Raw genomic sequence first — 24,513 nt, forward strand, 5'->3', positions numbered from 1 at the left:
GTCCAAAAGCAGCAACGATACCACTGGAGGTCGAACCAGGGACTTTCTGCGTGTAATGCTTACGTGATAACCACTACACCACGGAACCAACGAGCTTCCCACCTGGCTGTTTATATGACTGGAGTAAGGATTCGAGTCCCAGTTGGACCTATGTTAATTTTAGAGCACAGATAGCTCAGTCGGTGCAGCATCAGACTATTAATCTGTTATATATCCTATACCATCCTCTTTTAGTTTATGATTCGTTCCTGAGATGTGGGGCCAGCTATTTATTGCCCATCACTGAGGGCATTTCAGATTCAACAACATTGCTGTGGATTAAGGACGGAGATTTCCTTCCCTTCAATGAGGACTTCAATGAACCAGATGAGTCCTTAGCCTTTTAATACCAGATTTTTATGGAATTTAAATGTCACCATTTGCCGTGACGGGATTCGAACCTGAATCGCTAGAGCTTTGCCCTGGGTCACAATGTAAACGCCCGTCCCTTTATCTGCGCATCAACTTTCACTCAATTAAACGTCCCATGGGATTTAAAAAATAAATAAATTTAGAGTACCCAATTCATTTTTTCCAATTAAGGAGCAATTTAGCCGATCCACCTACCCTGTACATCTTTTTGGGCTGTGGGGGGCGAAACCCACACAGACACGGGGAGAATGTGCAAACTCCACGGGGACAGTGACCCAGAGCCGGGGTCGAACCTGGGAACTCGGCGCTTCCCATGGGATTTTAAAAGAAAACAAAGTATGAAAACAAGGCCTAAATGGAGGCACACCGTCAGATCACAAAGCTTGGTAAAAGGTATAATATTTTCCTAAGTGGCTTACAAGAGGAAAGCGAGGTAGAGGTGGAGCACGGAATTGGAAGAGAGAGTGGGAGTTCCTGAGCTTCCGCACCGTCCAACAGGGGGCACCATTGGAACAGTGATAAAAGCCAGGAATGTTCAATGGTCCAGTATTAGATGGAATGCAGATATTTCAGAGGGTTGTGGGGCATAGAGAGATTCTTGGAAGGTTTGGGGGAGGGGGCAATGTGTCTGGTGTTTTTCTTGGGGGCGGTGATATATGGTCGTGCAGGGATTGGAAAGAAGGTTGCTGACTCAATACAATTAATCGGTTCGGCGTTGCTGATGTTGTGCATCTTTCTGAACCGCGCTAATGGGGTCTGCCAGAGACTGTGGGACACGGAATTTCAGGAAGTCTTAGGCCAGACTCGTCCTCAGAAAGCGGCGCTACTATTTCCCAATTTGGGCTTAAATATTGCTGAATGTTGACCCTCCGGGTGGCCGAGTTGCGCGGGAAACAGTGAACGAAAGGCCGTAGAGCCACTTGATGTTCTCTGCCTGCCTGTGTGTACGAGTGGATGGGATCAATTCTCATAGAATCCCCACTGTGCAGAAGGAGGCCATTCGGCCCTTCGATGTTATACCTGCCCTCTGAAAGTGCACCCTATCGAAGCCCACTTCCCCCACCACGCTTCCGTAACTCCAACAGACCTGCACATCTTTGGACTGTGGGAGGAAACCAGTGCACCCAGGGGAAACCCACACAGACACGGGGAGAATGTGTAGACTCCACAGTCACCCCAGGCCAGAATTGGAGCGGGATCTCTGGCTCTGAGGTAGCAGCGATAACCGCTCTTTCTCTCTCTCCACGCTGTTGTTGTTCACAGACCAGGGAATGGCAGCCTTCACACTCAGACATGGAAGAATCAACCTGGACATGGCTGAAGATTCAGCTTTCAATCTTTACTTGCACTCCAGAGACTGACATGGTGGCCATTGCTCACATCAGAATCGAGTAGGCTGCAAGGGCCGATGTCCCCCACGTGTGGGACGCAGCGAATGCGAGAGTGTGCTGCAGTGTCAGGGTGCCGCCCGCCTGCGAAGGGACAGTATTGCAGCCATATTATTTCCATGGCAAGTTCAGTTCAGATTCTGGTTAATGCTAACTCCAAATGTGTTGCTAGCACGGGAATCAGCGACGGTAATGCCAATGAATGTAAAGGGGTAAATTTTGGATCCTCTCTTGTTGGAGAATGTCACTGCCTGGCAGTCATGCAGTGCCAACCTTCCTCGCCACTTGTCAGCTCAACCATGAATATTGTCCATGTCTTGATGCAGTTGGCTATGGGCTGCGTCAGTACCTGGAGAGTGGCTAACGGCGCTGAACATTGCGCCGTCATCAGCGACCATATAATCATAGAATCGTAGAACTTAGTGCAGAAGGAGGTAATTTGGTCCATCGTGCCTTCCCCGGCCGTTGGAAAGAACACCCTTCCTCAGCAACGCCACGGACCCTTTTTGGACACAAGGACAATTTTGCGTGGCCAGTCCACCTAACCTGCACATCTTTAGACTATGGGAGGAAACCGGAGCACCCGGAGTAGACACGGGTAGACACAGGGAGAACGTGCAGACTCCGCACAGATATCATCACTTCCGACCTCATTAAGGAAGTTCATCGATGAAGCAACGGAAGGTGGTTGGGGCTAGGATACCAATGGGAACAACTCGGAATGATAGTCTGGAGCTGAGGTGATTGGGCTTCAACTATCACAAGCATCTGCATCATGATCATGGCTTATTATTCAAATCATTAATCTGCTCCCGTTTTCACCCAGATCCTTTGATTCGTTCAGTTCGAAAGGCTATAACTAACTCGTTCTTGCAAACATAAAATGTTTAGCACTGATTTTGTAAGTAAATAATTCCACAGACTCACCACGACAAAGAACAAAGAAAAGTACAGCACAGGAACAGGCCCTTCGGCCCTCCAAATCTGCGCCGACGATGCTGCCCGTCTAAACTAAAACCTTCTACACTTCCTGGGTCCGTATCCCTCTATTCCCATCCTGTTCATTGTATCTGTCACGATGTCCCTTAACTGTCACTGTCGTCCCTGCTTCCACCACCTCCTCCGGCAGCGAGTTCCAGGCACCCACTACCCTCTGGGTAAAAAACCTGACTCTAAACCTTGCCCCTCGCACCTTAAACCTATGCCCCCTAGTAATTGACCCCGAGTAATTGTCATGTTTGGGCAGCATGGTAGCATTGTGGATAGCACAATTGCTTCACAGCTACAGGGTCCCAGGTTCGATTCCTGGCTTGGGTCACTGTCTGTGCGGAGTCTGTACGCTCTCCCCGTGTGTGCGTGGGTTGCCTCCGGGTGCTCCGGTTTCCTCCCACATTCGAAAGATGTGCAGGTTAGGTGGATTGGTCATACTAAATTGCCCATAGTGTCCAAAATTGCCCTTAGTGTTGGGTGGGGTTACTGGGTTATGGGGATAGGGTTAAGGTGTTGACCTTGGATAGGGTGCTCTTTCCAAGAGCTGGTGCAGTCTCGATGGGCCGAATGGCCTCCTTCTGCACTGTAAATTCTATGTAACTCTGTAACTATTCCCATCCTATTCATGTATTTGTCAAGATGCCCCTTAAATGTCACTATCATCCCTGCTTCCATCACCTCCTCCGGCAGCGAGTTCCAGGCACCCGCTACCCTCTGTGTAAAAAACTTGCCTCGTACATCTCCTCCAAACCATTCCCCTCGCACCTTAAACCTATGCCCCCAAGTAATTGACCCCTCTCCCCTGGGAAGAAGTATCTGACTATCCACCCTGACTATGTCCTGCATAATTTTGTAGACCTAATGTACAAGGTCGCTTATGTAATGACGCATTTAACGGATTGGGTCCACGCAGAACAAAATGTAGAACGGATGTGAAAGTTGGGAAAGGGGCAGGAGGCAAAGGGGGAATTTGAGATTGGGAAGGATCACCAGAAAAAGAGCAATAGTTGGGAAATTTCGAAGAATTTCAGTCTGTAAACTAATAGTGGACTTTTGGGCAAAATATGTTTAAAACTCTGAATGGTCATTTGCTTATTTAAGATTTCACAGGTAATGGTCATAGAACATAGAAAATACAGCACAGAACACGCCCTTCGGCCCACGATGTTGTGCCGAACCTTTGTCCTAGATTAATCATAGATTATCATTGAATTTAAAGTGCAGAAGGAGGCTACTCGGCCCTTTGAGTCCGCACCGGCTCCCGGAAAGTGCACCCCACCCAAACTCAACACCTCCACCCAACACCAAGGGCAATTTTGGACATTAAGGGCAATTTATCATTGGGCAATTCACCTAACCTGCACATCTTTGGACTGTGGGAGGAAACCGGAGCACCCTCAGGAAACCCACGCCGACACGGGGAGGACGTGCAGACTCCGCACAGACAGTGACCCAAGCCGGAATCGAGCCTGGGACCCTGGAGCCTTGAAGCAATTGTGCTATCCACAATGCTACCGTGCTGCCCTTAAGAACAAATAAATCTACACTATATCATTTTACCGTAATGCATGTACCTATCCAATAGCTGCTTGAAGGTCCCTAATGTTTCCTATCAACTGCTTCCACAGGCAGTGTATTCCATGCCCCCACTACTCTCTGGGTAAAGAACCTACCTCTGATACCCCTCCTATATCTTCCACCTTTCACCTTAAATTTATGTCCCCTTGTAATGGTTTGTTCCACCCGGGGAAAAAGTCTCTGACTGTCTACTCTATCTGTTCCCCTGATCATCTTATAAACCTCTATCAAGTCGCCCCTCATCCTTCTCCGTTCTAATGAGAAAAGGCCTAGCACCCTCAACCTTTCCTCGTAAGACCTACTCTCCATTCCAGGTAACATCCTGGTAAATCTCCTTTGCACCTTTTCCAAAGCTTCCACATCCTTCCTATAATGAGGTGACCAGAACTGTACACAGTACTCCAAATGTGGCGTTACCAATGTTTTGTACAGCTGCATCATCACCTCACGGCTCTTAAATTCAATCCCTCTGTTAATGAACGCGAGCACACCATAGGCCTTCTTCACAGCTCTATCCAGTTGAGTGGCAACTTTCAAAGATGTATGAACGTAGACCCCAAGATCTCTCTGCTCCTCCACATTGCCAAGAATTCTACCGTTAACCCTGTGTTCCGCATTCATATTTGTCCTTCCAAAATGGACAACCTCATACTTTTCAGGGTTAAACTCCATCTGCCACTTCTCAGCCCAGCTCTGTATCCTATCTATATCTCTTTGCAGCCGACAACAGCCCTCCTTACTATCCACAACTCCACCAATCTTCGTATCGTCTGCAAATTCACTGACCCACCCTTCAACTCCCTCATCCAAGTCATTAATGAAAATCACAAACAGCAGAGGACCCAGAACTGATCCCTGTGGTACGCCACTGGTAACTGGGATCCAGACTGAATATTTGCCATCCACCGCCACTCTCTGACTTCTATCGGTTGGACAGTTCGTTATCCAACTGGCCAAATTTCCCACTATCCCATGCCTCCTTACTTTCTGCATAAGCCTGCCATGGGGAACCTTATCAAATGCCTTTCCAAAATCCATGTACACTACATCCAGTGCTTTACCTTCATCCACATGATGCACGCTTATTAAATATTATTGGAAAGAGGTTTCTATTCAGCACCTTGGCTATGGGAACGCACAGAGAGGGGAAGCTGGTGATATTTCTGTTGACATGGAAATTCAATTGTCCAGAAGCAGCAATGATTCAACTGGAGCTCGAACCCAGGACCTGCTCCGAGTAAAGCGGAAGTGAAAAACCAGTACACCACGGAACCACGTGGTTAACATGGGTTCCTGTTTATATGACTGGAGTGTGTGATTGTATCCATAGCTCCAGAAATGTTGGAAAGCGCCCATTTGGTGGGATGAGCTCAGCTGTAAACACCTACATGTTAGCGTTTCCATTTAAGTCGCGTTTCACTGATTGTTCTGAATGTTTTTCCTTTGAGTCAGGCAATTTGCAGGAAAAGAGGCAAAATGAAGCAGCGTTTAAATGTTATGGGCAAACGGGAGGCTTCACTTCTGTAAAGATTCCGACATGATCGAAATTTGAATTTCATCCCCGACGGGGGCGCACGAACTAGTGCGGTCAAATGTCCTGGACAAGGGGCAGGCGAGGGAGGAATGAGGCTAGAACAGAGGGGAAAAGTGAACGAGATAGAGACCGCTTGGACCTTTGACATGTTTGCGCGGCACTGCGCTGCCCCACTCCAGTCATAAAGTCCGGGTCACAGGAATGGGCGAGGATAGGGGAATGGAGGTGAGGGTGAGGCAGAGGCAGCGGTCAGACAACGGGCATAATTTAAGGTTAAGATCAGCCCCGGGAGAGGCGGGGCACCATACTAGCAGGATAGCTAGCACAGGAAGAAAGACAGCAAGGCGGGACGCGGTGCACCTCCCGGCAGGGTGGGAGACCCTCTCTGTTGGTGGGGGGGGGGCAGTATTGCTCTCTTTGGTTGTTTCTAAATATGCCGGTCAATATGGTCGCCTTCCTTAATTCTAATTACGTTTGCTTTAGAGTCTCCAGGTATCTTTCGATACCGCCACAAGGTTGAAACTCGAATGAGTGTGTAGGAGTGAGTGTGTAGGAGTGAGTGTGAGTGAATATGTAAGAGTGAGTGTGTGTTAGCATGTGGGTGTGATAGTGTGTCAGAGTGACAATGTGTCAGAGTGAGAGTGAGTGTGTTCCCTCCCCATTTTTCCAGGTAATTCTCCTCCCCAGTTCCCATTCCTCTCCCTGTCTCTCGCTCAATTAGGACGCCATCCCGGCCCTTAGTTTCAAACTGCCTCTCCCAGCGTGGAGAGGAGAGCATGCCAATAGCACTTTGTAATTAGAGAGGAGGGCGACACATTGTGGGTGCGGGAGTCGGCGCGGGCCTCAATCTCTGTATTTGCGCTTCCCCCATCGTTCAATGTTACTTACAGGGAAAGGGGCGTCCGGTTTGAGCAACCTCTAATCTGGGAATCAGACGATCCTGAAAGATATGTATGTGTTTCACAACAGATGTCTTTCTTTCATTTAGAATGGTGGCATGTTAATATCGTCCCGTTGTGCATTTTGCTTATTGTATTTCTTTGCATTATCCCCTCATCTGGACGGAGCTCAAAGGGCCAATCACACCGACCTTGTTTGCCGGTTTATTAGACGATGTATCTGTTTGGAGGCGAGAGTGAACTAGGTCGACCCATCTCCCAAAACAGCACCACGGAAGCTTGTGGCAATCAAGCTTCAACAATCTGATTTTTCTGCCTATTTCGAAGAGGAATGAAGGCAAAGATTCCATACTTTTCCGGGCCATTTCTTCCAGAACGTCCCTTCTTCAAGTCGCTTAGTTGCCAAGATTTATTTTGTGAAACTGATAGGCAGCGCTCATCAGCTCTTCGCTCATAAAAGGTTGCCTGCATGGGGCAGACTAATAAATGGCTTGTTACGACCAGCTCCGCAAACTCAGCCAGTTCTACCATCCAGCACGGATAACTTCCTTCATTTGTAAACTCCTCCGCCCAAAGTCCCTGCTTGTTTCTGTGAATTATATCAGCCCTACAGTCTACCCTGAATATTTAACATTCCCCGTCATTAAAGTGCCCTATCTATGCAAAGAACTGCATTCCCTACAGCCCTCCTTTTATCTCTCGTCTCCTCCAAAGCCATGCAGAAATCTATCGACACGCCTGCCCTAAAACTTTCACAAACTATGAAACGTTTTTCTCCTCCTACAACCTGGCGATAAGTCTGCGTTCCTTCATTTATTGCTCAGTTCTTTGCCGTCCAAATGATTGCAACCTGGTCTCCGTGGCCTCAGCTGCCTGGTTCCCAATACTTGTTCTTGTTCACAAAACATTTCCACCCTTTCTGTAGCTTTAGGAAACAACTTCCCCCTTCTATTTGCCCAAATATTTGGTTACCTAGCTAATACCTGATGTCGATGCCCCTGGTGTTAAAGTTCCTTCCACAACTTCTGCTATGAACGAAGCAGGGGATTTATTTTGATAAGTTGCTATTGTCGAATTGCATCCTTGGAAATATTTCGAGAAAATTCTCCTAACAAGGATATTTTCTCTCAGGTGCGCAGAGGAGATCAATGACCACAAATACACGATAAAGATTGGCATTGCTCCGATATATCCTGTCCTCAGATTATTCCTAAAAGAACCCCACTTCAGGAACATAAGAATACCCATTCTCTGCCACATTTCCTCCTTCCCAAATTGCTCTAGCTTGTCCTGTGACCCGTAGCGTTTAACTCTTCAACAGGAAGACACGTCATCGCCAACGTAACTCTGTTGAATCCCCAAGAACTGCATACGATTGAAAAAGTGTGCCGTTCAGTATATATATCAGCGAATACTTGCTCGTTCTACTCAATCTCCCTTCATAAGAAAATTCCCTCACCGTCGTTGTTTGGTTCAAAAATGGCTACCGGCTGTGCTTTCTTACGTTTTGAACTTGTCCTATGACCATCACTCTGGATGTGGCTGAAAACTGCTCAGTGAATCTGGAGCCAGAGGTAAAACTCCACGACCCCTCTCCCTGTGTGGTTAAATATGCAGTAAATAGGGATATAATACTAAAACATAATGGTAATAATAATGTTTATTAGTGTCACAAGCAGGCTTACGTTAACACTACAATGAAGTTACTATAAAACTCCCCGAGTCGCCACACTGCGGCGGCTGTTCCGTACACTGAGGGAGAATTCAGAGTGTCCAATTCACCTAACAAGCACGTCTTTCTAGACTTGTGGGAGGAAATCGGAGCGCCCGGAGGAAATCCACACAGACAAGGGGAGAACCGACGGACTCCGCACACACAGTGACCCAAGCGGCAACAGAACCTGGGGCCCTGGCGCTGCAAAGCAACAGTGCTAAGTTCTGTGCTACCCTGCCACCCAAATCAGGAGTACCAACTACTGCGTACCACGCGCTGCATACCCCAAATCTGTACCCTTGCCCTCAGTTCTGTGACCTCTATGTTCATCATCCCCATCTGGGATGATCCATAACACAAAGGTGCAGTGTTAGAATGCGTTTAAAACCACAATTTCCCGGGAAGCTGAGGTAACGTGCAGTCTGGGGTCAGCAGCGTGCGATAGGCGAGAATTTTTCAGTGGACAAAATGCAGGCATTCAGATTCAGGTTCCTATTGCCTTCGAACAAGTGGGCACATTCATTTCAACTGAGGTCATATTGCAAATTGGCATTCAGGATTATGTTGCATTTGAATTTAAGGGCAGCACGGTAGCATAGCGGTTAGCGCAATTGCTTCACAGCCCCAGGTTCCTCGGTTCGATTCCAGGCTGGGTCACTGTCTGTGCGGAGTCTGCACGTTCTCCCAGTGTGTGCGCGGGTTTCTTCCGGTTGCTCCGGTTTCTTCACACAGTCCAAAGATGTGCAGGTTAGGTGGATTGGCCGTGCTAAATTGCCTTTGTGTCCAAAATTGCCCTCAGCGTTGGTTGAGTGGGGTTACTGGGTTATGGGGATAGGGTGGTGTGGGATTGCGTAGGGTGCTATTTCCAAGAGCCGGTGCAGACTCGATGGGCCGAATGGCCTCCTTCTGCACTGTAAATTCTATGAAATTCTATGAATTTAAGTTGCGGGTTCAGGGTGCGCTTAATTTAGTGCAATCATTGTTTTTTAAATGAAGAGTAGATTTAGATTAGGATTAGAGCTTGGTTTAGAATAGTAGTTATTTTTACATTTCGTGGGACCGTCATGTTTCACGTTAAAACGTAAGTTACAGTTTGAGTTTCTGTTCCAAGTGGGGTTAGGGCCAATGATATCATTGGGATTTCAGTTGCCATGCAGCTTTAGGATTACCTTGATAGTTCAACGTCCAGCAATCATTCGCAATACATTTTCAGCCACGGTTCGGATAATTGCAGCTTTGGTTTTCATTCGGGATGACATCATTGCTGATATTCGTCTTGGAGTTACGGCTTGAGATCAGGTTTTGTTCCTTGTCCGGTTTGGTAGTAACAGTTTTTGCCGTTTGCGTTAGAGTTACTGTTAGGGTTCCGTTAGTTTTTGGAAAAAAAGTAAGGTCGAGAAAGAGAGTCTGAGAGAGGCATGTCGACAGCAAGAGAGGCAATGCGGGGAGGACAAAGGAAACAATTTTTATTTTAATAATGGACTGAACCTAATGATTCCATCCTGAACACTTCACAGAGAATCACAACAGCAACATTGCAGAACTGGACATAAAGGAAATGTCGTCAAATGCACGGAGATATTTTAAGGAATGTCTGAAAGGCGGTCAGAAAGTGTCACTGTGGTTTTGGGGGAAAAATCTAGACCTTCTGACACAGTGAGATGCAGGAATAAATCCATGGATGATGCAAAAAAAAGAAAAGGATGGACGTTTCAAGATCATTGTGTGGCGTTGCTGAGATCCAATGGCGAGCAGCGTGCAATAGAGTGAGAGGTGACTGGGCAGCGGTAGGCTTTGGACAAGGCAGCAAAGTTTGAATGAGTTCAAGGTTAGACAGGTTTAGGTCTGTGTTGAAAGCGTTGAAAAATGTATTTGTTCTCGAGTGCAATCTGAAATTTTAACCTAAATCATTGCCGTCATTGTGATGTGAAAGGATGGGAATCCGACTGGGGGATTGAAACATTCGATACTCCAGACATTGCGATTCACTTTTCCCGCAGGCAAGTCACCACCACCTTCTGATGGGCAACGAGGGAAGGACAATAAATGCTGGCCGAACCAGCGACGCTCATATCCCGTAAATGGAAGAACCTAAATCCTGAAATTGCGATCAAAGAGTCTATCGAACAGTTTGGAAAGAAGGATGAGCAGTTCCAGATCGAACAGCTGCTTGACTGGGGGCAGAATGTACAACAGCACTCAAGGGCGTTGGTTGAACCTTGGAGCCAAACAAAGGCAATATCGTGGATGCAGTTCCCTCTCCAGCCCTGCAAGAGGCATTTGGAATATGGCGCTGTCACGATTAGGATGGCTGCTTCAGCAGTCAATTCTTTCCAGATAAATATTCACTGCTCTTTGTCGTGTGTGGAAGTCTGAGAATGCATATAAGTCGCATGTGTTGGAAGCACTGGTGCACGTTACTGGGCTGCGTTCAGTTGATTCGTTTAGTTATAAATTGAATAATTGATGTAACCGGATAGATTACTGTGCTCTTGAGCTGTTTTCTGAAACTGGACTGAGTGGCCCCATAAATAAATGTGTTTGCGCAGCAACTTAAATGTTGCAAGGTTTCTCCGACTTCCCTAAATATAAATTCCGAGTTGCTGTAATCCCTGCTATTTTTGCCCGCAATGCGATTATATAAGAAATGAAAAACATACACCAACCATAGAAGTAAGAAGCTGCCGGATATGCTAAAGAGTAAAATCACAGATTTCTTTCTGCTCTCCATCTCTGGGTCACTGTCACTCTCTCTCTTGCTCTGACCCCTTAGTTGTTTACGGACACGACTTGCCACTAAAATGTGTCTGACTGTCAGGGCGTTGAAGAACAGAATTAAAACGAATGGGAGCAATGGGGTTAATACAACACTAAAACAGTCATATCCTGCCCATGCAGGCTCAGTATAGTAGTTTGTCTTGACATAACAGAACCACGGCACATTGTTGATTATCACTAGAGGTTCAAGTGGAAAGTAGAAGGGGATGCTTTTCAAACAAAGCAGAGTGCAAGTTGTTGCGAGAATCACAGACGCCATTTTTTCAGTGCAATATTTTGTTTTCAGCTTCTGGCAACAGATTGCCACGAATCGGTCAAAGGTAAAAGTGACAGTGAACCAGATAGAACAGTCTGTAGCTACAAGACGCAGGACATTCATAACTCTGCACACATGCATAATGTACAAAAAATTCCTTGGATAATAATAATTAACAATCTTCCACAAAATGTGATTAGTGGTAATGAACGCTAGATCCCCCATTGCCATTGCCATCATGTGGTGCGGGTCGAGAGGCCGCACTATCCCCGGGATAGGATCATAATCGCCACTAGATTAACTTGTAGGGAGACAGCGAGCAAGAGAGAGAAGAGAATAAAGAGAGCAACGATACACCAAATATTCAAAGTATCTGACGCAAACATTAGATCAGGGTTTTAGCAATAATGTTGGCTGGTTGCAGCCACACCATACAGTACAGTTTTAATAATCTCAACCCAAACCACACCCACCTCCAGTCCCACTTCCACGATGAAAGGATTCCAATCGGAATCATGGGAAGGCATCCTCTGCTTGAATTCGGATTGGAAAGTAAATACCTCGTGAGGCTGGAAGTTACTCATTTCATTTGTTTCCCAGTTTTCTGTGTGACAGGCCAGAGTTGCCCGTTTTACTCAGACCTACCACTAAGGCGCCAGGGGTGGGTGATTCAAACCAGGCTCCCAGCCCCAGCAGAATTCCTGCTGGAGCAGGACAGGCGGGGTAAGAAGTAGAAAACCAGATATGCAGAATTCTCTGCAAGAATCAGAACACACGTGCAACAGCAACACCTCGTGATTTTGCTGAATTAACCGACTAAGAAGTAACATTTCAGTTGGAATGTTCATATTTATCCGATGTCGAGGTGAGGAAATAGAATTCAGCACTTAGGAGAAACAGAATTTCATGACAGTGATTTGTGAAGGGGATTAATTTACATGAAAACAGTGAAATGTCGATTTAATAAATTAATCAATGAAACTGTGCTGTTCTCCTCTTTGGTTGTCAATAAATAGCAAATATCCGTTTCTGCCAGTGCCATACAACACGAGTTAAAACAAAAACATATTTCGATTGATGCACTTATCACCAACCTTCAGCAAAATGATTCCCCTTCGAAATGAATTACATTCATAAAACACGGAAGCAGCTTCTTCCAATGAAAGAAAATTCTGGCGAAAAATCAAAACTGGACCTTCTTTATTTCCATTCCAATTAGTGACTCGCACCCGATTTGTTCCTACGCTGACACATACCCCAAGTACCTTACCACTGCGATCAGATATCCCCCTCCAGTGAGTGCCCAACACTCGGGACAACTCCACTATGACAGCTCCATCCAGAAATACATTGCCTCCGTTTTCTGCGTTGGTCTCCATGTCACCAGCAGGCAGTTTTCCAGGAAAGTCAATACAAGTTGGTACCTCAAGGAACCTCTAGATTCATGGGCGCACCGTAGTACAGTCGGTCGCACAGTTGATTCACAGCACCAGAGTTCCAGGTTCGAGTCCCAGCTTGGGTCACTGTCTGTGTGGAGTCTGCACGTACTTCCTGTGTCTGCGTGGATTTGTTTCGGGCGTTCTGGTTTCCTCCCACAAGTCCCGAAACAACGGCTGCTGTGTGAATTGGACATTTTTCCTCCGTGTGCCAAAACAGGGGACAGAATGTGGCGACTCGGGGCTTTTCATAGTAACTTCATTGCAGTGTTAAAACTTGTGGCAATAAAGATTATTATTATTCTCATTGTCGCAATGTTGCAAAAAGTCAACTTTAAATCGGATCAACAAAATGTATACCAAAGCCCCACCCTCTCCATAACTGTCAGTATGCGACGTTATAATACACAGAGTAAAGCACGGGGGCCGCTCGCACACACGTCTGCTCGGTTACAAACACTTACCAGGAACACCGATAGCGGCAAGGGGAATGTTGTGTATTTTCAGAATTGTGTCGGTCGGAAAATGCATTTTCTGCATGAAATGATCTATCCCTTTGTACCATAGAAAATGTCTGTGTTGAACACTGATTATATACTTTCCCAGGTCGGATCATTTATACACCGCGGAATCCCGCGGGGGGAGTAGAATGTTACAACATTTATTTTCTGTTTGGAGAAACCGAAATGACATCATAGAACATAGAACATTACAGCGCAGTGCTGGCCCTTCGGCCCTCGATGTTGCGCCGACCTGTGAAACCACTCTAAAGCCCATCTACACTATTCCCTTATCGTCCATATTTCTATCCAATGACCATTTTAATGCCCTTAGTGTTGGTGAGTCCACTACTGTTGCAGGCAGTGCATTCAACGCCCTTACAACTCTCTGAGTAAAGAACTTACCTCAGACATCTGTCTTATAACTATCTCCCCTCAATTTAAAGCTATGTCCCCTCGTGCTAGACATCACCATCCGAGGAAAAAGGCTCTCACTGTCCACCCTATCCAATCCTCTGATCATCTTGTGTGCCTCAATTAAGTCACCTCTTAACCTTCTTCTCTCTAACGATAACAGCCAAATTAGGGTAAATCATATCGAGTCTGTTTTGTGACATAATCTATTTATCTCAAAACTTGTCTTGGAAAGCAACAACGATTGGATCATTTCAATCGCTGCCATGTTCTATTCAAAATCGGAAGCTATATCCTCCCGGTAATGAGATGGTTCTATAAAACACCACCATTCCAACACGCAGACCTCCATATTGTTTCAGGGACATCCTTCACTAGACTATAATACATCACCCCAAGCTCACGCACCACGCTTCGTGAACATCGCATTTTACGGAAATGCCAGAGACTAACAAAATAATCCCATGCGGCCGCTCGTCAAGTCCAGCACATCACGGCCGCCAAACCAGAGTAATTTATCATATCCCCACAACGCAGCGCGTTTGCGCACGCCCATAGCATCCAGAACATCAAACATTTAAAGCCAGAGGGCGGTGGATTTCTGGGGTGCACTGTCTGAAATGGTGGAAGAGGACGAATTATGCTTCGCATGTTCAGGTAGACTTGTGGTCCTGCATACCAAGAGCTGGAACCGTGGAAGTAGGCTGAGTAGAACCTCCTCTGCCAGTGAAAAGATGTTGGGATAAATGGGTTCCTTATGTGTCTTGGCCTTCCTGTGCTGATTGTTGTTCCCGACCAAGTGCTCCAAAGTGGCACATTCCAGACCCAAGGGCAATGTGCATAGGGTCGTTCTAAAGCATGGCCGCAGAGTCACAATGGGAAGCCTGGCTTGCTCCGACCTTGAACCCAAAATACACCTTGTGACGGGAATCGTGTACACTCTCTCTTACCGTATGGCTCACATTGAATTGACGCATTTATTCATATGTATCATAATTGTATTGAAGCACTTTAAAGTGCAACACGATCTATGTGGGCAAATTAGGTGTCATTGCATTTCTTATGTTCCATTTTGGTACACGAACAACTCCGATTGCAACGTAATCTATGTAGAAAACATGAATGTCATTGGACTTTGGGCAATGACATTTGAATGTGTTTTTCGAGTTTTGTGAATTAGCATATAATTGGTCAATTAATAAAACAGCCCTTAAACCAGTCCATGTGCCTGTATTCCTCACGTTTGTCTTAGAAATTGGCAGGGAGCAAACATTGTGCAGGAAGAGAATTCACATTTCGATTGGTGGGAGCAGAAAGCGAAAAGGTTCTTGTTGATCATTGCCGTGGGTCATTTCCCGGATGTGCCTTAATGCGTGTAAAATGATTTGGTTGGAGGAGGTGAAAGAAACATGGAGAGTCTGATAATGCTTCCTCCAATGAATGTATTAAGCCGCTCACAAATACCATGGACAGAAAGGTTATGCACTCTTTAACGTACAATCCAATTGGTCCTGAGCCATCTGTAGTGCCAAGTTTCAATCGGGTATCATCTCCTCCATTTATGGATCTCCGATAGACCCCGATCCAGCAGAGCAAGAATTAACAGTTTTGTCTCTGCTTCCAAACACCTCAATAGTCTGGCTTTCCCATTTATCCTTCAAAGCTTTCCCAAACCCTACAATCTTCATTTATCAGGAAATACCTTCAATCCCTTTAACCCCCTATCATTCTACCATTCTCAGTCACTGAAACTGCACCCACCGAGGTAACATCCTCAAATCCCGACAACCCTCAATATCGGTTGAACACGCCCAGGCGCTTATTGTCTCTCAATCTCTGGAAATCTATCCAGTCCTACCACTATAGCATAGTCTGTAACGTTTTCCGCCCTCAACCGCCACCCAGCTCAGGGGGAGAGGGGGTGAGGGTGATAAATTCTGCATCATAGAATCAGAAAATTTACAGCGTAGGGGAATGTCATGCGGACCATCATGTCAGCACCGGCACCAGAATGAGCCATTCAACCAGTCATGTCTCTCTACCTTCGCCCATAATGATTTGATTAATTCATGCTTTCTCTTGGTCCCTCTCCCCAATACTGATAGCAAGTATTCACTTCCATATCCCCCACCCACGTTACCCCTGCCTTATTCAGGACTCCTTCATTCAACACTGACCGGTTCCCCTTGAGGAATTACTACTTTCCCCATCTAAATGGAGGGAAATCTCAACGTCATTCAGTGCAGAGGGATCTGGGTGTCCTCGTGAACGATTCTCAGAACAGTATGTACAGCAGATAATCATGAGGCAAATGGAATTATGGACCTTATAGCTAATCGGATGGAGCACAAAGTAGTGACGTGGTACTGGAAAATGTTCAATGCGTTGATGAAACCGCATCTGGAGAAATGTGTAAAGTTTTGGCATCCCGTATTTGAGGAGGGATGTAATTGCTTCAGAGGGGCTGGTGAGAGGAGACTCACTGGACTCTAGAGGTAAGGAGTTTGTCTTGTGAAGTAAGATTGAGCAGTTGAGGCCTATACTCTGTTGAGATTAGAGGAATGAGAGGTGGTCTAACGGAGGTATATAAGATGATGAAATGAATTGATAAAGTCGAGTGGAGTGGATGCTTCCTCTTGTGAGATATTCTCGGACGAGAGGTCAGTTTTAGGATGAGCGGTTCACCCAGAGTGCAGTGCATTCCGGGACTTTGAGTAAATTCAAGGAGGATATATGTTTCTATTTGGTAATGGGCTGCGGGGTTATGGAGAATGGGCAGGTGTTAAGGCAGAGTGGAGATCAGCCACCATGGTATCGAATGGCAGAGCATGTTCGAAGATTTGAAAAGTCTCTTGTTGGAACGAGCTCTTGTGAAATTATGGTGTGGAGAATCCGGCGTTGGATTGGGGTGGGCACAGTAAGAAGTTTTACAACACCATGTTATAGTCCAACAGGTTTGTTTCGAATCACTAGCTTTCGGAGCGCAGATCCTTCATCAGGTGAATGAAGAGGTGGGTTCCACAAACAGACATATGGACAAATTCAATGATGCAAGATGATACTTTGAATGCGAGTCTTTGCAGGTAAATAAGTCTTTACAGGTCCAGACGGTGTCTCTGGGGAGAGGCATAATCACAGGATAAAGAGGTGTGAATTGTCTGAAGCCAGTGCTGTTGGTAGGATTTCGGAAGCCCAGGCTAGATAGTAGGGGGTAAATGCAATGAGACAAGACTCCAAGCTCCCCGTTGGGGCCGTACTCTTGCGCTCAGCAGAACTCGGCTGTCAGTTTCTGCTTGGCGTTGTCACGTATCCTAAAGGACGTCATGGAGAGCGCATACCCGAAGATCAGAGGCTGAATGTCCTTGACTGCAGAAATGTTCCACGATTGGAAGGGAACATTCCTGCCTTGCAATTCTTGCTTAATGTCCGTTCGTCCGTTGTCGCAGCGTATGCTTGGTCTCGCCAATGTATGACGCCGGCGGACTTCATTTCCATCACCGTATGATGCAGAGGACATTGGCCGAGTCATAAAAGTATGTACCGCATACCTTGATGGATGGTGTTCTCATGCGTAATGGAGGTACCAATTTCGATGATCTGGCAGGTATTACAGAGATTGCCATGGCAGGGTTCTTTGGCGTTGTGGTCGCTGTACTCCTGAAGGCTGGGGAGTTTGCTTCAAACAATGGTCTGTTTGAGGTTGTGCGGTTGTTTGGCAAGGGGTTGTGGGGATGGCCTTGGCAAAATGTTCATCTTCGGTGATGACGTGTTGAAGGCTGTGAAGAAGATGTCGTAGTTTCTCCGCTCCGAGGACGTACTGGACGACGAAGGGTGCTCTGTCGGTTGTGTCCCGTGTTTGTCTTCTGACGAGGTCGCTGCGGTTTTTTGCTGTGGCACGTTGGAACTGTGGATCGATGAGTTGAGCGCCTTATCCTATTCTTACAAGGGCGTCTTTCGGTGTTTGTAGATGCCGGTTTTCTTCCTCCTCGCCTCAACAGATCCTGTGTACACGGAGGGCTTGTCCATAGGGGATAGCTTCTTTGATGTGGTTCGGGTGGAAGTTGAAGAAGTGGAGCATCGTGAGGTTATCCGTGGGCTTGCGGTAAAGCGAAGTGCTGAGGCCATCGTCCTTGATGGAGGTTAGTGTGTCCAAGAAGGCAACCAATTCTGGAGAGTAGTCCATGGTTAGTCTGGTGGTGGCATGGAACGTATTGATGTCATTCTGAGGGCAAATAAAAACATATCTGTGATCAATCGCCTTCCAACTCATGGTGTGTGTCTCTGCTGTGGAAAGGCATTGCTGCTTTCCGAATACGGTTGCCCATTGTTAGGTTCGCGTGTCAATGGTTGGGGTTTACAGCACTGCTTCTTTTCACTGGTCCAAAGATGAGCATCAAAATACCAGAGGGCAGGTAATTGGCGAGTGGCAATGAGATAATTCTGAACTTATTTTCTTCCCTACATGGAAAGGGCTTGCTGAACGCCGGTTTGCTCAGCACGGGGAAGGTGGGAGCACAGTGGTATTGTCTCTTGCTAGACAACTAATCCAAAGACCCAGGTTCATACTGTGAGGATCCGACTTCCAATCGCAACACTGTAAATGGGATTTGAGTTCAGTTGACAAACCGGAATGTATTTATTAAAAAATAACTTCCTTTGAGGAAGGAACTCTGCCGTCCATACCTGACCTGGCCAACATGTCACTCCAAATCGACAGAGATGTGGTTGGCTCCTTAATCGCCTCAGAAATGGCTGAGCAAACCATTCAGTTCAAGGACAATCAGCGATGTGCAGTAAATGTTTAGCCAGCGATCGTCACCGATATCCCATGCTTGCAATCAAAATTGGTCAAATGGTCATAAAGATTTGGATTATTTAGTAGAAATGTGGGGACTTTACAAGTCATATCTCGATAAGTGGACAGGTATTCGTGGATAATTTGACAGTGACTATAAATTGATAGAAATCCGGGGATATGGGAAGGACAGGAAACGCAGGACATCATGATGTTCCTTTGGAGAGCCGCGGACGAGTCCAAATGGTTTCTTTTAGCGCCCTAATTATAATTTGATTCTGTAAATAGTTGAAAAGTTCTCAGCGAAAGTAAAAAAGAGTTTCTCTTGTTACGGATTCCAACTGCACGCAGCCAAGAATATTAGGAAACACGTAGACTCTGAATGGTTGTTTCAAATAAAGGGGTAAGTCCATTAATGCAGCCGTCACTTCTCCTCTGGTTTCCTTAATTATATTAAAAGCGGCTGCCCACAGTACTCAATAAAGTATTGATAGGCTACAGATCTCACTACCTCTGCCAGTAGGAGCGTGTGTGCAACAAAATGTATATTTTACTGAGTGTGATAACTCTCTTTGACGGTAAGAGATAATAAAACAACATGTTGTTCAGATTGCTTTTCTATTCTTGTCTTTCATTTTAAAACAGTACGAAGTCTACAACACCAGGTTAAAGTCCAACATATTTGTTTCGATGTCACTAGCTTTCGGAGCGCTGCTCCTTCCTCAGATGAATGAAGAGGTATGTTCCAGAAACATATATATAGACAGATTCAAAGATGCCAGACAATGCTTGGAATGCGACAATTAGCAGGTGATTAAATCTTTACAGATCCAGAGATGTGGTAACCCCAGGTTAAAGAGGTGTGATTTGTGTCAAGCCAGGACAGCTGGTAGGATTTCGCAGGCCAGATGGTGGGGGATGAACGGAATGCGACATGAATCCCAGGTCTCGGTTGAGGCCGCACTCATGTGGGAACTTGTCTATAAGTTTCTGCTCGCCGATTCTGCGTTGTCGCACGTCCTGAAGGCCGGCTTGGACTTCAGGACTCCTGGCTCTCTTTGAGCCAGGCAATTCTCGAAAAAACTCAAAATGAAAGAGCGTTTAATGAAATGAAAATGAAATGAATATCGCTTATTGTCAAGAGTAGGCTTCAATGAAGTTACTGTTAAAAGCCCCTAGTCACCACATTCCGGCGCCTGTTCGAGGAGGCCGGTATGGCGCGGAAGTTGTTCGGCAAAGGGGAGGTTTCGCTTTTGTAAAGAACAGTTTTGAAGCAAGCGTGCTGGACGCAGCGAACCTTGAGTCAGAATGTTGAGTCATTGAGAGTCAGGAAGTGACTGTCCCAAACCCAACTGGCAATAACCAGTCGCCAGGAACGGGACTCTGTGGGCGGAGTATCGGAGTGAAGCGCCAAAGAGCAGCACAGCTCTGAACTCGCCCTGAATTCAGAGGCGGAGCTGCTGATATGCTGTCCGGATTCAGAAAGTGGCGCAGGGCAAAGGAAGCAGCTGTTTGTTCTGGAGGAGAGGCACAGCCAGAAGAAGAGGAAAGAGGGGTAACAGCGGAGCGCGGGGAGCAACAGCGAAGGGGGAATGCGGTCACTGCAGGCGACATCCCTCGCAGCTGGATAGCTTAGTCGGTCGAGCATTAGAATTTTAATCTGAGGGTCCAGGGTTCAAGTCCCCATTCGGGCGATTTTTAGATCCCAATGATCGATGCTGACGTGAACCCATCGAGTGAATCCACTGGGAAAGAAGCCCATCAGCCCATTGTGCCTCTCGTACCCCTCAAACCCCTGTATGTTCCAATCCCAGTTTCCAGCCAAGGACCGTCGCCTTTGCATTCCACGGAATTCAAGATTTCATCTACTCTCCTTTGTGTGAATAATACCATCATTAAAAGGAGAAAGCTCTGTTCATCGCCTTCAGATTGAGAGCTGAATTATTTGCGTTATGCTGATTTATTTTCATTTTTTTGCTGATTTTGAGCTTTTAGGCGAGTTGAATCTGAATTCGGACATGATCAGAAATTGAATTTCATCCAGTCCCAATAAAGAATGCTCTTTGGATCTGCCCGTTGCTGCTGTTCAGTTAAACCTCTTTGTTATGTTCCAATAAATTCCATCACATTTATATTTAAATACATTTCACTTTGTTTTCTGAATTCAAAGCCATTCTGCACTCTGTCCCCTGGGTGTCTGTGGCCATTAGCACCCGGTTTCCATGGGTTTCTGTGCCTGGACCTCATCTTTCTTCCTCACTCCAGAGTATAAATATTTCCCACTTTCTCTGTCTGTTCGTTTTGACAAAGAGTCATCAGCCTCGAAACGTGAGCTCTTTGCTCTCCCGACAGATGCTGCCAGACCTGCTGGGATTTCCCAGCATTTTCTCTTTCTGTTCTGTTTTTTTCTGTTCACATGGAAATTCAATTGGTCACAACTTGTCCAAAAGCAGCAATGGTTCCACTAGAGCTCGAACCCAGGACCTGCTGCGTGTAACGCAAACGTGTTAACCACTACACCATAGAACCAGTTGGAGGCATTGACACTCCTTATATGACTGGAGTTTGTGATTGTTCCATCGCTCCGGAACCTTTGTAAAGCGTCTATTTGATGGGAGTGGATTAGCTGTCAACACCTGACTTGCTGTAAAACATGTCTGCGTATGCCACAAAATCGCGTTCAGCTGATTGTGCCTAATTCTTTCTCTTTGAGTCAGGCAATTCTCGAAAAAGACTCAAAATGAAAGAGCGTTTAATGAAATGAAAATGAAATGAATATCGCTTATTGTCACAAGTAGGTTTCAATGAAGTTACTGTGAAAAGCCCCTAGTCACCACATTCAGGCGCCTGTTCGGGGAGGCCGATACGGTGCGAAGGTTGTGAGGCAAAGGGGAGGTTTCGCTTTTAGAAAGAACAGTTTTAAAGCAAGCGGGCTGGACGCAGCGAACCTTGAGTCAGGATGTTGAGTCATTGAGAGTCAGGAAGTGACTGTCCCAAACCCAACTGGGAATAACCAGTCTCCAGGAAAGGGACTCGGTGGGCGGAGTATCGGAGTGAAGCGTCGAAGAGCAGCACAGCTCTGAACTCGCCCTGAATCCAGAGGCGGAGCTGCTGATATGCCGTCTGGATTCAGAGAGTGGCGCAGGGCAAAAGAAGCAGCTGTTTGTTCTGGAGGAGAGGCACAGCAGAAGCAGAGGAAAGAGGGGCAACAGGGAAGGGGGAATGCGGTCACTACAGGCCGCTTTAGTCGTAGCCCGGGTAGCTCAGTCGGGAGAGCATCAGACTTTTAATCTGAGGGTCCAGGGTTCAAGTCCCTGTTCGGGCGATCATTTTAAATCCCGATGATCGACGCTGACCTGAACTCATCGAGTGAATACACTGGGAAAGAAGCCCATCGGCCCATTGTGCCTCTGCTACCCCTCAAACCCCTGTCTGTTCCAATCCCAGTTTCAGCCAAGGACCGTCGCCATTGCATTCCACGGGGTTCAAGGTTTCATTTATTCTCTTTTGTGTGAATAATACCATCATTACAAGGAGAAATCTATTTTCATCGCTTTCAGATTGATCCCTGAAATATTTGCGTTATGCCTATTTATTTTCATTTTTTTGCTGATTTTGAGCTCTTAGAAGAGTTGAATCTGAATTCCGGCATGATCAGGAATTGAATTTCATTCAGTCCCAATAAAGGATGCTCTTTGGATCTGTCCGTTGCTGCTGTACAGTTAAACCTCATTGTTATGTTCCAATAAATTCCATCACATTTATATTTAAATACATTTCACTTTGTTTTCTGAATTCAAAGAAATTCTGCACTCTGTCCCCTGGGTTTCTGTGGCCATTCGCACCCGGTTTCCCTGGGTTTCTGTGGTTATGGCTCATCTTTCTTTCTCACTCCACAGAATAAGTATTTCCCACTTTAGAACATAGAACATAGAACAATACAGCGCAGTACAGGCCCTTCGGCCCACGGTGTTGCACCGAAACAAAAGCCATCTAACCTACACTATGCCATTATCATCCATATGTTTATCCAATAAACTTTTAAATGCCCTCAATGTTGGCGAGTTCACTACTGTAGCAGGTAGGGCATTCCACGGCCTCACTACTCTTTGCGTAAAGAACCTACCTCTGACCTCTGTCCTATATCTATTACCCCTCAGTTTAAAGTTATGTCCCCTCGTGCCAGCCATATCCATCCGCGGGAGAAGGCTCTCACTGTCCACCCTATCCAACCCCCTGATCATTTTGTATGCCTCTATTAAGTCTCCTCTTAACCTTCTTCTCTCCAACGAAAACAACCTCAAGTCCGTCAGCCTTTCCTCATAAGATTTTCCCTCCATACCAGGCAACATCCTGGTAAATCTCCTCTGCACTCGCTCCAAAGCCTCCACGTCCTTCCTATAATGCGGTGACCAGAACTGTACGCAATACTCCAAATGCGGCCGGACCAGAGTTCTGTACAGCTGCAACGTGACCTCCGGACTCCGGAACTCAATCCCTCTACCAATAAAGGCCAACACTCCATAGGCCTTCTTCACAACCCTATCAACCTGGGTGGCAACTTTCAGGGATCTATGTACATGGACAACTAGATCCCTCTGCTCAGCCACACTTTCAAGAACTTTACCATTAGCCAAATATTCCGCATTCCTGTTCTTCCTTCCAAAGTGAATCACCTCACACTTCTCTACATCAAAGAGTCAACGGACTCGAAACGTTAGCTCTTTGCTCTCCCTGCAGATACTGCCAGACCTGCTGAGATTTCCCAGCATTTTCTCTTTCGCGGTTGTATTTCTGTTCACATGGAAATTCAATTGGTCACAACTCGTCCAAAAGCAGCAATGGCTCCACTGGGGCTCGAACCCAGGACCTGCTGCGTGTAACGCAGACGTGATAACCACTACACCATGGAACCAGCTGTCCGCAGCTGCACTCCTTATATGACTGGAGTTTGTGATTGTTCCATCGCTCCGGAACCTTTGTCAAGCGTCTATTTGATGGGAATGGATCAGCTGTCAACACCTGACTTGCTGTATAACATGTTTGCGTGTCCCACAAAATCGCGTTCAGCTGATTGTGCCTAATTCTTTCTCTTTGAGTCAGGCAATTGTCGAAAAAGACTCAAAATGGAAGAGCGTTTCATGAAATGAAAATGAAATGAATATCGCTTATTGTCACAAGTAGGTTTCAATGAAGTTACTGTGAAAAGCCCCTAGTCACCACATTCCGGCGCCTGTTCGGGGAGGCCGATACGGCGCGGAAGTTGTGAGGCAAAGGGGAGGTTTCGCTTTTGTAAAGAACAGTTTTGAAGCAAGCGGGCTGGACGCAGCGAACCTTGAGTCAGGATGTTGAGTCATTGAGAGTCAGGAAGTGACTGTCCCAAACCCAACTGGGAATAACCAGTCTCCAGGAAAGGGACTCGGTGGGCGGAGTATCGGAGTGAAGCGTCGAAGAGCAGCACAGCGAGAGGAGCAACAGCGAAGGGGGAATGCGGTCACTACAAGCGGCGTTACTCACAGCCCGGATAGCTCAGTCGGTAGAGTACCAGACTTTTAATCTGGGGGTCCAGGGTTCAAGTCTTTGTTCGGGCGATCATTTTAAATCCCGATGATCGACGCTCACCTGAACTCATCGAGTGATTCCACTGGGAAAGAAGCCCATCGGCCCATTGTGCATCTGCTACTCCTCAAACCCCTGTCTGTTCCAATCCCTGTTTCAGCCAAGGACCGTCGCCTTTGCATTCCACGGGGTTCAAGGTTTCATTTATTCTCTTTTGTGTGAATAATACCATCATTACAAGGAGAAATCTCTGTTCATCGC

At 46.4% G+C, this 24,513-nt stretch overlaps 3 non-coding genes across 3 annotated transcripts; 2 read left to right on the forward strand and 1 right to left on the reverse strand.

Moving 5' to 3' along the window:
• The first annotated feature begins 21,945 nt into the window (after positions 1 to 21,945).
• trnak-uuu (transfer RNA lysine (anticodon UUU)) lies at positions 21,946 to 22,018 on the forward strand. Its single transcript has one exon. It is a non-coding gene; the product is annotated as a tRNA-Lys (tRNA).
• Positions 22,019 to 23,535: 1,517 nt separating this feature from the next.
• On the reverse strand, positions 23,536 to 23,608 carry trnav-uac (transfer RNA valine (anticodon UAC)). Its single transcript has one exon. It is a non-coding gene; the product is annotated as a tRNA-Val (tRNA).
• A 603-nt stretch (positions 23,609 to 24,211) lies between these two features.
• trnak-uuu (transfer RNA lysine (anticodon UUU)) lies at positions 24,212 to 24,284 on the forward strand. Its single transcript has one exon. It is a non-coding gene; the product is annotated as a tRNA-Lys (tRNA).
• The last annotated feature ends 229 nt before the right edge of the window (positions 24,285 to 24,513 follow it).

Source organism: Scyliorhinus torazame, chromosome 4, assembly GCF_047496885.1.
Source record: "Scyliorhinus torazame isolate Kashiwa2021f chromosome 4, sScyTor2.1, whole genome shotgun sequence".
NCBI lineage: Eukaryota > Metazoa > Chordata > Chondrichthyes > Carcharhiniformes > Scyliorhinidae > Scyliorhinus > Scyliorhinus torazame.